General features: G+C 37.8%; 1 pseudogene across 1 annotated transcript; it reads left to right on the forward strand.

The window, feature by feature from the left end:
• Positions 1-7,253: 7,253 nt before the first annotated feature.
• LOC111549959 lies at positions 7,254-7,671 on the forward strand (annotated as a pseudogene). The gene has a single exon (XR_002733883.1). The product of XR_002733883.1 is annotated as a 60S ribosomal protein L34 pseudogene (transcript).
• Positions 7,672-8,282: the final 611 nt, after the last annotated feature.

The raw sequence follows: 8,282 nt of genomic DNA on the forward strand, positions 1-8,282 counted from the left end.
AGCAATAAGTCCAGACTTAAATATGAAGAGAGTACACTCCAAATGAGTGTCTTTAAAATAATGTGCCATGTTTTAAGTAAAAGGTGATGTGAAAACAGAGAGGCAGGATGAATGATTTAATGATTAAAATAAGTAGTAGATATGCATTTAAAAATATATTTGTAGATGAGATGATGGGAGGCTTTATGGTTCGTTGATTTTTATTCCTATGATTATTGCTTAACTGATTTTTTTTCACTGCATCTAAGCTTCTGCCTATATGATCTTTACCTATCTTTGGCTTTAGTTTTTCACAAATAGCTAATCGCTCTCTGAGTGATCTCTTTTCCAAACTAACACATTTTGATTACACAAGAAACATTAAGAAACAAACATGTTATTCTCTGACATTTCCATGTAATCTCAATAGATATTTTGAATATGAATGAATTAATAGGTACTCAGTAGCTATTTTGATGACTGACTTAATCAGACCATGAGCACTTACAATAATGTCTCATTGGAAATTCAAATAGGAAGGAGTAGTCAACAGCAAACCCTAGAGAAGAATTAGCATGACTTTTTTGTTCAACTTTCTTGATGCAAGGGGGTGGAGTGTGAAAGAGAAGAAGCGAAAATGCCAAAGGTAATTATGCTTTGCACCAATAATTGATAGATTTGGTATGAATGTTAAAAATAGAGAAATCTAGAAAGGAAAGAGCTGACTTGGATATTTGGAGATAAAGATTTTTAAGTTTATCATAGTGTATAATAGACCAGCAGTCTATATATATATAAATATTAATACTATTATCTATTAACACAGTTGCAGTTCTTTCCAGCCTCTGGAAATATTGGAGATTCTTTATTTGATGTTTTTCCATAGCAGTCTGTGATTGAAGTATTGCTGCCTAGGTACTTTACACAATGTATTGATGTTAATTTACTATATTCTAAATTTTCTTGAGAGCAAGAGATTACTTTTATACAGATGTTAAACTGAGCTAACAGGTACAGAAATAAGTAAATGGGTTTTTAGATTGCAAAGGGAAATGTAGCTTGGTAACCCTTTTCAAATTAGAGTTATATGTATCTAAGAGTCTTCAATTGTGGGCCATGCTGATATGAACAAAATATAAAAAAGTATTTGGTATGGATAATAGTAGTAAAATAAATGTATATAAAGCAAATGAATGTGAAATAAAATAAGTTTTAAAATATTCTACTAAATAGTCACCTTTAATGTTTAATTTGCACATTTTCTTATGAAACTACATTAGGAAATATTTTAAAGTTTATTTTTTTCATTATAAAATATTGTTTAAACCATACCTATAGGCTAGGAATTAAAGAAAATAATACCCAATTAGTTCTATTTCCTGGAATTTTTTTTAAAAAGATAGCAAGATCAAACATGTTTTATTTTATATACAATTCTCTCTTAAAGTGAATATAAAAGCCATTTTGCACCAATATTCTAAGAATTATTTTCCCACAGGTCTTTCTTAGTATCTTGATATTCAAAATAAATTCCATGATGTTCTTATGACTATAGCATTTTTTCTTTTTTTAATTCATAGATATTTACAGGACTATGAGAAACTCTTTCATTTGTGGGAAACTCTTTCTGTGAGACTGGACTTGTCCAATCTCACAAGAAGTCATTCCCATTAACTTCATTATATCAAGCCTTATTTACAAGATACTAATATTTATATTTTTATTACTTTAGGTAATTGGATTATATTGTGAGACATTCAAATACTGGACTTTTAGAAATAGAGGCCTATAAAGAATTAACAATTGGAAGATGTGGTTTGATTACACTTTTAAGGGAGAGACATGTTGGAATGAGACTACTTTTATAAGTAGGTATTTCATTAGTGAACATTATGCTGTTAATATTATTTCATCTCACTTGGGAAGGATTTGATTAGTACACATGTGGGCCTAAATGAAGCAATTTCTGGAAATACACCAATGTGTCCCCTCCGTGTTTCTAACTGCTTTATTAATCAGCATATAAAGAACATGTAAAGTGCCTTTGACATATGCATAATGTATGTACAAATGTGTAAGATCAAGGCTCTCTATTCAGAGTCCATATTTCTCTTTGCAATCTACCGCACACCACTTCTGTGCATTCATTTCTTCCTATTGTTCTCAGAGTCTAGTAATATTGCTCCCTGTACTTATGAAAGGCTCATTTTCTACATTGTTTTATAAAGACCTAATAAAAACTCAACAATTTTTTTAAAATGAAGCTTTATTCAACTACATAAAAGTTATTTCGTTTTCTATTGCTCCTGTAGTGCTTACACAATTAGTGTTTATTTTATGTTGGCTCTAGCAGTAGAAATAAACATGGTGACATGAAAATAAAACTTTAAAAAGTATGGATTTAACATGTTTATTTGTAACGCGAGGGACTTTACCATATTCAAATATTATATAATATGCTTCACAGTGCTTTTTAGTTCAAACCAATTTTTAGAAACGGTTATAAGCATCTAGAGGGTAAATTTGCAGTTCTCCTATACTCTGTATAGCACTATGTAGTGCTTTTGTGCTTTCTATTGAAATCTATTTTGAGTTTATAATAAATGCAAAGGTGCAGTTTAACATTTATTAGAGCCACCACTTAACCAAGCACCATATTGATCAAGGGTTTGAAATGAAGACATAATATCCAAGACTGTCATTACAAGAGGGAAGAAAATATAGAAAGACAAATCAAACTCCCAAGGTGAATATTTTTTGAAAGAGAAGAGAAGTTTACAAAGTGAATCATCAGCTAAAATACATATTATTGCTTGTGGTTATGTTTCATTGTTCAGCTATAATCAATATGACAATCCATATCAGATAGTGTAATAGCAATAACTTTTAAAAGCCTTTGAACATTTATTGCTCATCTTTCTTCCATGTCACTTGATTCAGGTGCTTCAATTTAAAAACAATCTGAAATAGAATGTAATGATTTCATTTGAAATTGTTAGCGGAGGCAATTGAAAGAACTGTTCAGTTTCCTACTTGATGTTATTGCTAATATTCTCTGTCTTGTAATAAGGCCAAAGGTAAATACACTTAGAAAAAGAAACTCCACTAACGATATATGTATTTTACTTTACCAATTATTTTCTATTTGTAAAATGTACTTTTGTATATTTGCATGTAGACACACACACACACAAACAAGCACACATGAGCACATGCACAACACAGGAAGGTGCACACACACTCATTTTACAGTTTCATAAATAAAAGTAAACACAATACATAGTTCCTAATATCCTAGGACAATAAAAAGAAAGTAGGTATGAGACAAGTCTTACTGAAATCAAAACTAAATTTTGGGAGGGTGGCAAAGCAAGATGGCAGAACAGAAAGTTCCACTGATTGCACCCTATCTCCTGAAGGACATCAAGTTAACATCTACATGGAAAAATTAACAAAAACAAAAACGAAACACCTTCATAAGAACTAAAAATCAGGTGAGCACTCGTAGTACCTGCTTTTAACTTCATAGTGCCGGAAGAGTCACTCAAGAGACAGAAAAAGTAGACCTGAATCACCAGTGCTACCCTTCCCTCACCCCTAGCTGCAGCATCAGGTAGAGAGCTTCTCTGGGCACACAGGGAGGAGAACATAGCAACTGCGAGGCATTGAACTCAAGAGATGTTCTGTTAAAGCAGAAAGGAAAATGGAACCAAACTCAAAGGACACCTGCCTGATGAGGAAGCATCTAAACCAGCCCTAACCAGAGCGGAGTCACCGATGCTAGCGTTCCAAACCTGCAAACCTTGCCACCAAGGGATACGGCACTCTGTGTCTCCAAGTAAATGTGAAAGCCATTCTAGGCCATAAGGACTGCAACTGTTAGGCAAGTCTTAAGGCTGAACTACGCCAGAGGCAGTTGACTGGGGTTAGGGTGGGCATGCAACATATTGAGGCACAAGTTGGGGCAGCTAAGGGAGGGCATCACTCCTACTCTAAACTCCTCTAACACCAGGCTGCATAGATCACAGCTCCAGAAGAGGCTCTTTCCTTCTGTTTGAAGAGAGGAGAAGAAAGAATGGAGAGTACTTTGTCTCGCATGTAGGATACCAGCTCAGCCATGGCAGGATAGGGAAATGATCAGAGTCATGAGGCCCCTGTTCCAGGACTTAACTTCTAGAGGACATTTCCAGACACACCCTGGGCCAGAAGGCAACCTGCTGCCTCGAAGGAAAGAACACAGTCCTGGCAGCATTCACTTGAAGACAGCACTCACTTGGAAGCGTTCACTTGAAGCATTCACTTGGACCAGGAGGGAACCTGGTGCCTTGAAAGAAAAAAAACAAAAACAAAAACAAAAACAACCCACTCTGGGCAGCATTCATTTGAAGGCAGACTGCACTGGCTTCAAGTCTAACCCACCACAATTATACGTTGGCCACAGAAGTGCTTTTGTCACTCTACTTCCAGCTTTAGGCAGCTCAGAACAGAGGGAGGCTCTATGTTTGGGAGAAGGTAAGGGAAGAGAGCAAGAGTTACTGCCTAGTAGCCAGAGAATTCTCCCAGATCTTGTCCAAGAACAGCAAAGTGGTACCTCTACAAGTCTGCAAGAACCACAGCCTGACTCAAATATCCATAAAGCCTTCCTAAGAAGGATAGCTACAAATAAGCCCAGACAGTAAAGACTATAATAAATACCTACTTCTTCAATGTGCAGATACCAAAGAACATCTACTAGAATCAACATCATCCAGGAAACATGACCTCAGAAAATGAACTAAATAAGATGCCAGAAACTAATCCTGCAGAAACAGAGATGTGAATCTTTCAGACAGAGAATTTTTTTTTTTTTTAAGCTGTGTTGAGGAAACTCAAAGAAACTCGAGATAACACAGAGGAGGAATACAGAATTCTATCAGATAAATTTAATACAGAGAATGAAGTAATTAAAAAGAATCAAGCAGAAATTCTGGAGCTGAATAATTCAATTGGCAAACTGAAGAATGTACCAAGCAGAAGAAAGAATCTGTGAGCTTGAGGACAGGCTGTTTGAAAATACGTGGTCAAAAGAGACAAAAGAACAAAGAATAAAAAACAACGAAGCACATCTATAGGATCCAGAAAATAGCCTCAAAGGGCAAATCTAACAGTTATTGGCTTTAAAGAGGAGATAGAGAAAGAGATAGGGGTAGTTTATTCAAAGTTTATTCAAAGGGTTTAAAACAGATTGTGGAGGAGGACGGTGGGTAGGATGCAGGGCTAATGTGCAGCTCCCACTTGAATTGACAGAGCAGTGTGTCGAAACTCACACTGAACTTTTGCTCCAGGGACCACCACAGGAACCTAACAGGAAAACTGAAGGAATTCACAGATCCTTTGAAAGAAGTGGCATGACACTGCAAATTGCACAGAGCAGGCAAAAAACTGAGTTCCCAAAGTGTGAGAAGGGTAAAACCTGCCTCCAAACACACATGTCCCCTAGGAAATGTGAAAATCCAGATCACAGGGGAAGGATTTAAACTTACTTAGAGATAAAATGGATTTAGGGAGCCGTGTGAAATATAAAAGTAGAAGCAGTAGTAGAAAGAGCTTTGTAGGCACTGCCAGTCTCCAGCTTGATCCCAGGGAAGCCAACTCTGACTATACGTCACAGGAGCCCTTGGGGAAAGCAGACAGCAGAATTAGGGAGGGGTCACAGGGTGAAAGACGATTCCAACTGGATTTTGTAACAATTTCGACTAGGCAAACTTTCTTGAGCAGAGTCAAAGGGGTGAATGGCAACTGTTGTAGGAATGCTGCCAGCATTGTGGGCAAATGAGGAGGGGCACGACCTGAAAGCCATGCTTTCTTTCTCAGTGGGGAAGCTTTTGACCAGTGGCAAGGTCTGAGTTCTGTGTGCAGGCTGCCTCCACCTAAACTTGACACAGTTAATGGAGCACTGCAGGAGTGAGACTTAAGTCTTAACAGCAGGACTTAAGTTCTATGCCAACTGCATGGGAGCTGGGTGAGGACTCTCACTACTAGCTGTCCCTCACTTCCCTGGTGAACTCTATGGCACAGCAGAGGAGCCATAATCCCCTTTGGAACATATAACCCCATTGACTTGAAAACCACCTCTCCACCCTCAACACATGGCTTGGGTGGCAAGCCCCACTCAAGGAGAGTCTGAGCTCAAATCTGCCTAACCCTGCCCCCATCTGATGGTATTAATCTGCCCACCCTTGTAGCTGAACACAAAACACATGAACTCTTGGGAGCTTTATGGCTCTGTCCATTGCCTGCGAAACCAGAATACTTACCCTGGCCAACTTATGGCAAGCTTATATGCCCCTACTACTACTGTTGTGCTCTCTTGAAAGCACCACCTCCTGGCTGGAGGATAACTAACTCAGGCTATTACAGCAACTCATTACAGAATAACCCTGTTCCCAGGAAGAAGAAAACAGCAACTAATATCACTGCCTGCAACATCCTGGCTAACCAGAGGTCCTGAATCTATACCCTTGACAACTTCACTGCTAACATAACCAGTATTCAAGAAACCCAGTACCCTAAACATATCTATAACCAAGGATTCTCACAGAATCTATTCACTCCCCTGCCACCTCCACCACAGTAGGTGCTGGTATCCATGGCTGGAAGAACCTGAAGACTCATCACATCATACACATCACAGGACTCTTTTCAGACATTCCCCAGCACCAGCCCAGAGCCTGGTAGCCCTGCTGGGTGGCTAGACCCAGAGGAGTAATAACAATAACTACAGTCTGGCTCTCAGGAAGCCCCATCCCTAGAAGAAGGAGGAGGGCGTCACATCAAGAGATCATCTGATGGGACAAAAAAATCTGAAAAGCAAGATATAAGTTCCAGATCTTTACACTGAAATAGTGTACCCAAATGAGAAGAAACCAGAAAGGTGATTCTGACAATATGACAGAGCAGGTTCCATAACACCCCCAAAAGATAATAGTAGCTACCCAAGAATGGATTCAAACCAAGAAGAAATCCCTGAATTGCCAGATAAAGAATTCAGAAAGTTGATTATTAAGTTACTCAAGGAGATACCAGAGAAAGTTAAAAATCAACTTAAAGAAATATAAAAAATATATAGGATATGGATTAACAATTTTCTAGAGAAATAGATATCATAACGAAAAAATAATCACAAATTCTGGAAATGAAAGACACATTTAGAGAAATACAAAATGCAATGGGCCTGTAAAACAAAATAATCTCACAAAGCCTATAAAACAATAATACAAGAAAAAGGAGCTCTTCCGGGGACGTTGTCATCAGGCACTCAGAATGGTCCAGCGTTTGACATACCGACGTAGGCTTTCCTACAATACAGCCTCTAACAAAACTAGGCTGTCCCGAACCCCTGGTAATAGAATTGTTTACCTTTATACCAAGAAGGTTGGGAAAGCACCAAAATCTGCATGTGGTGTGTGCCCAGGCCGACTTCGAGGGGTTCGTGCTGTAAGACCTAAAGTTCTTATGAGATTGTCCAAAACAAAGAAACATGTCAGCAGGGCCTATGGTGAGTTCCATGTGTGCTAAATGTGTTCGTGACAGGATCAAGCGTGCTTTCCTTATCGAGGAGCAGAAAATCGTTGTGAAAGTGTTGAAGGCACAAGCACAGAGTCAGAAAGCTAAATAAAAAAATGAAACTTTTTTGAGTAATAAAAATGAAAAGACTTGCTGTAAAAAAAAATAAATAAATAAAAAATAAAAAAAAAAGAAAAAGGAAAAAATGTAAGATATACAGGCAACGACTCACATAATGAATAGAACTGTACCTTACATCTCAATACTAATGTTGAATGTAAATGGCCTAAATGCTCCACTGAAAAGATACAGAATGGCAGGATGAATAAAAAGCCACCAACAAAGCAGCTACTGTCTTCGAGAGACTCATCTAACATATAAGAACCCACATAAACTTAAGGTAAAGGGGTAGAAAAAGATATTCCAAATAGAAACCCAAAGGTAGCAGGAGTAGCTATACTTGTATCAGACCAAACAGACTTAAAAGCAACAACAGTTAAAAAAAGACAAAGAGGAACACTATACAACTGAAAGTCTAGCTCAATAGAAAAATATCACAATCCTAAATATATATGCACCTAACACTGAAACTTCCAAATTTATAAAAAAATTACTATTAAACTTAAGAAAAGAGATAGACAGGCCGGGCGCGTTGGCTCAAGCCTGTAATCCCAGCACTTTGGGAGGCCGAGACGGGCGGATCACGAGGTCAGGAGTTCGAGACCATCCTGGCTAACACGGTGAAACCCCGTCTCTAC

This window comes from Piliocolobus tephrosceles, chromosome 7, assembly GCF_002776525.5.
Source record: "Piliocolobus tephrosceles isolate RC106 chromosome 7, ASM277652v3, whole genome shotgun sequence".
In the NCBI taxonomy this organism is placed as follows: Eukaryota; Metazoa; Chordata; class Mammalia; order Primates; family Cercopithecidae; genus Piliocolobus; species Piliocolobus tephrosceles.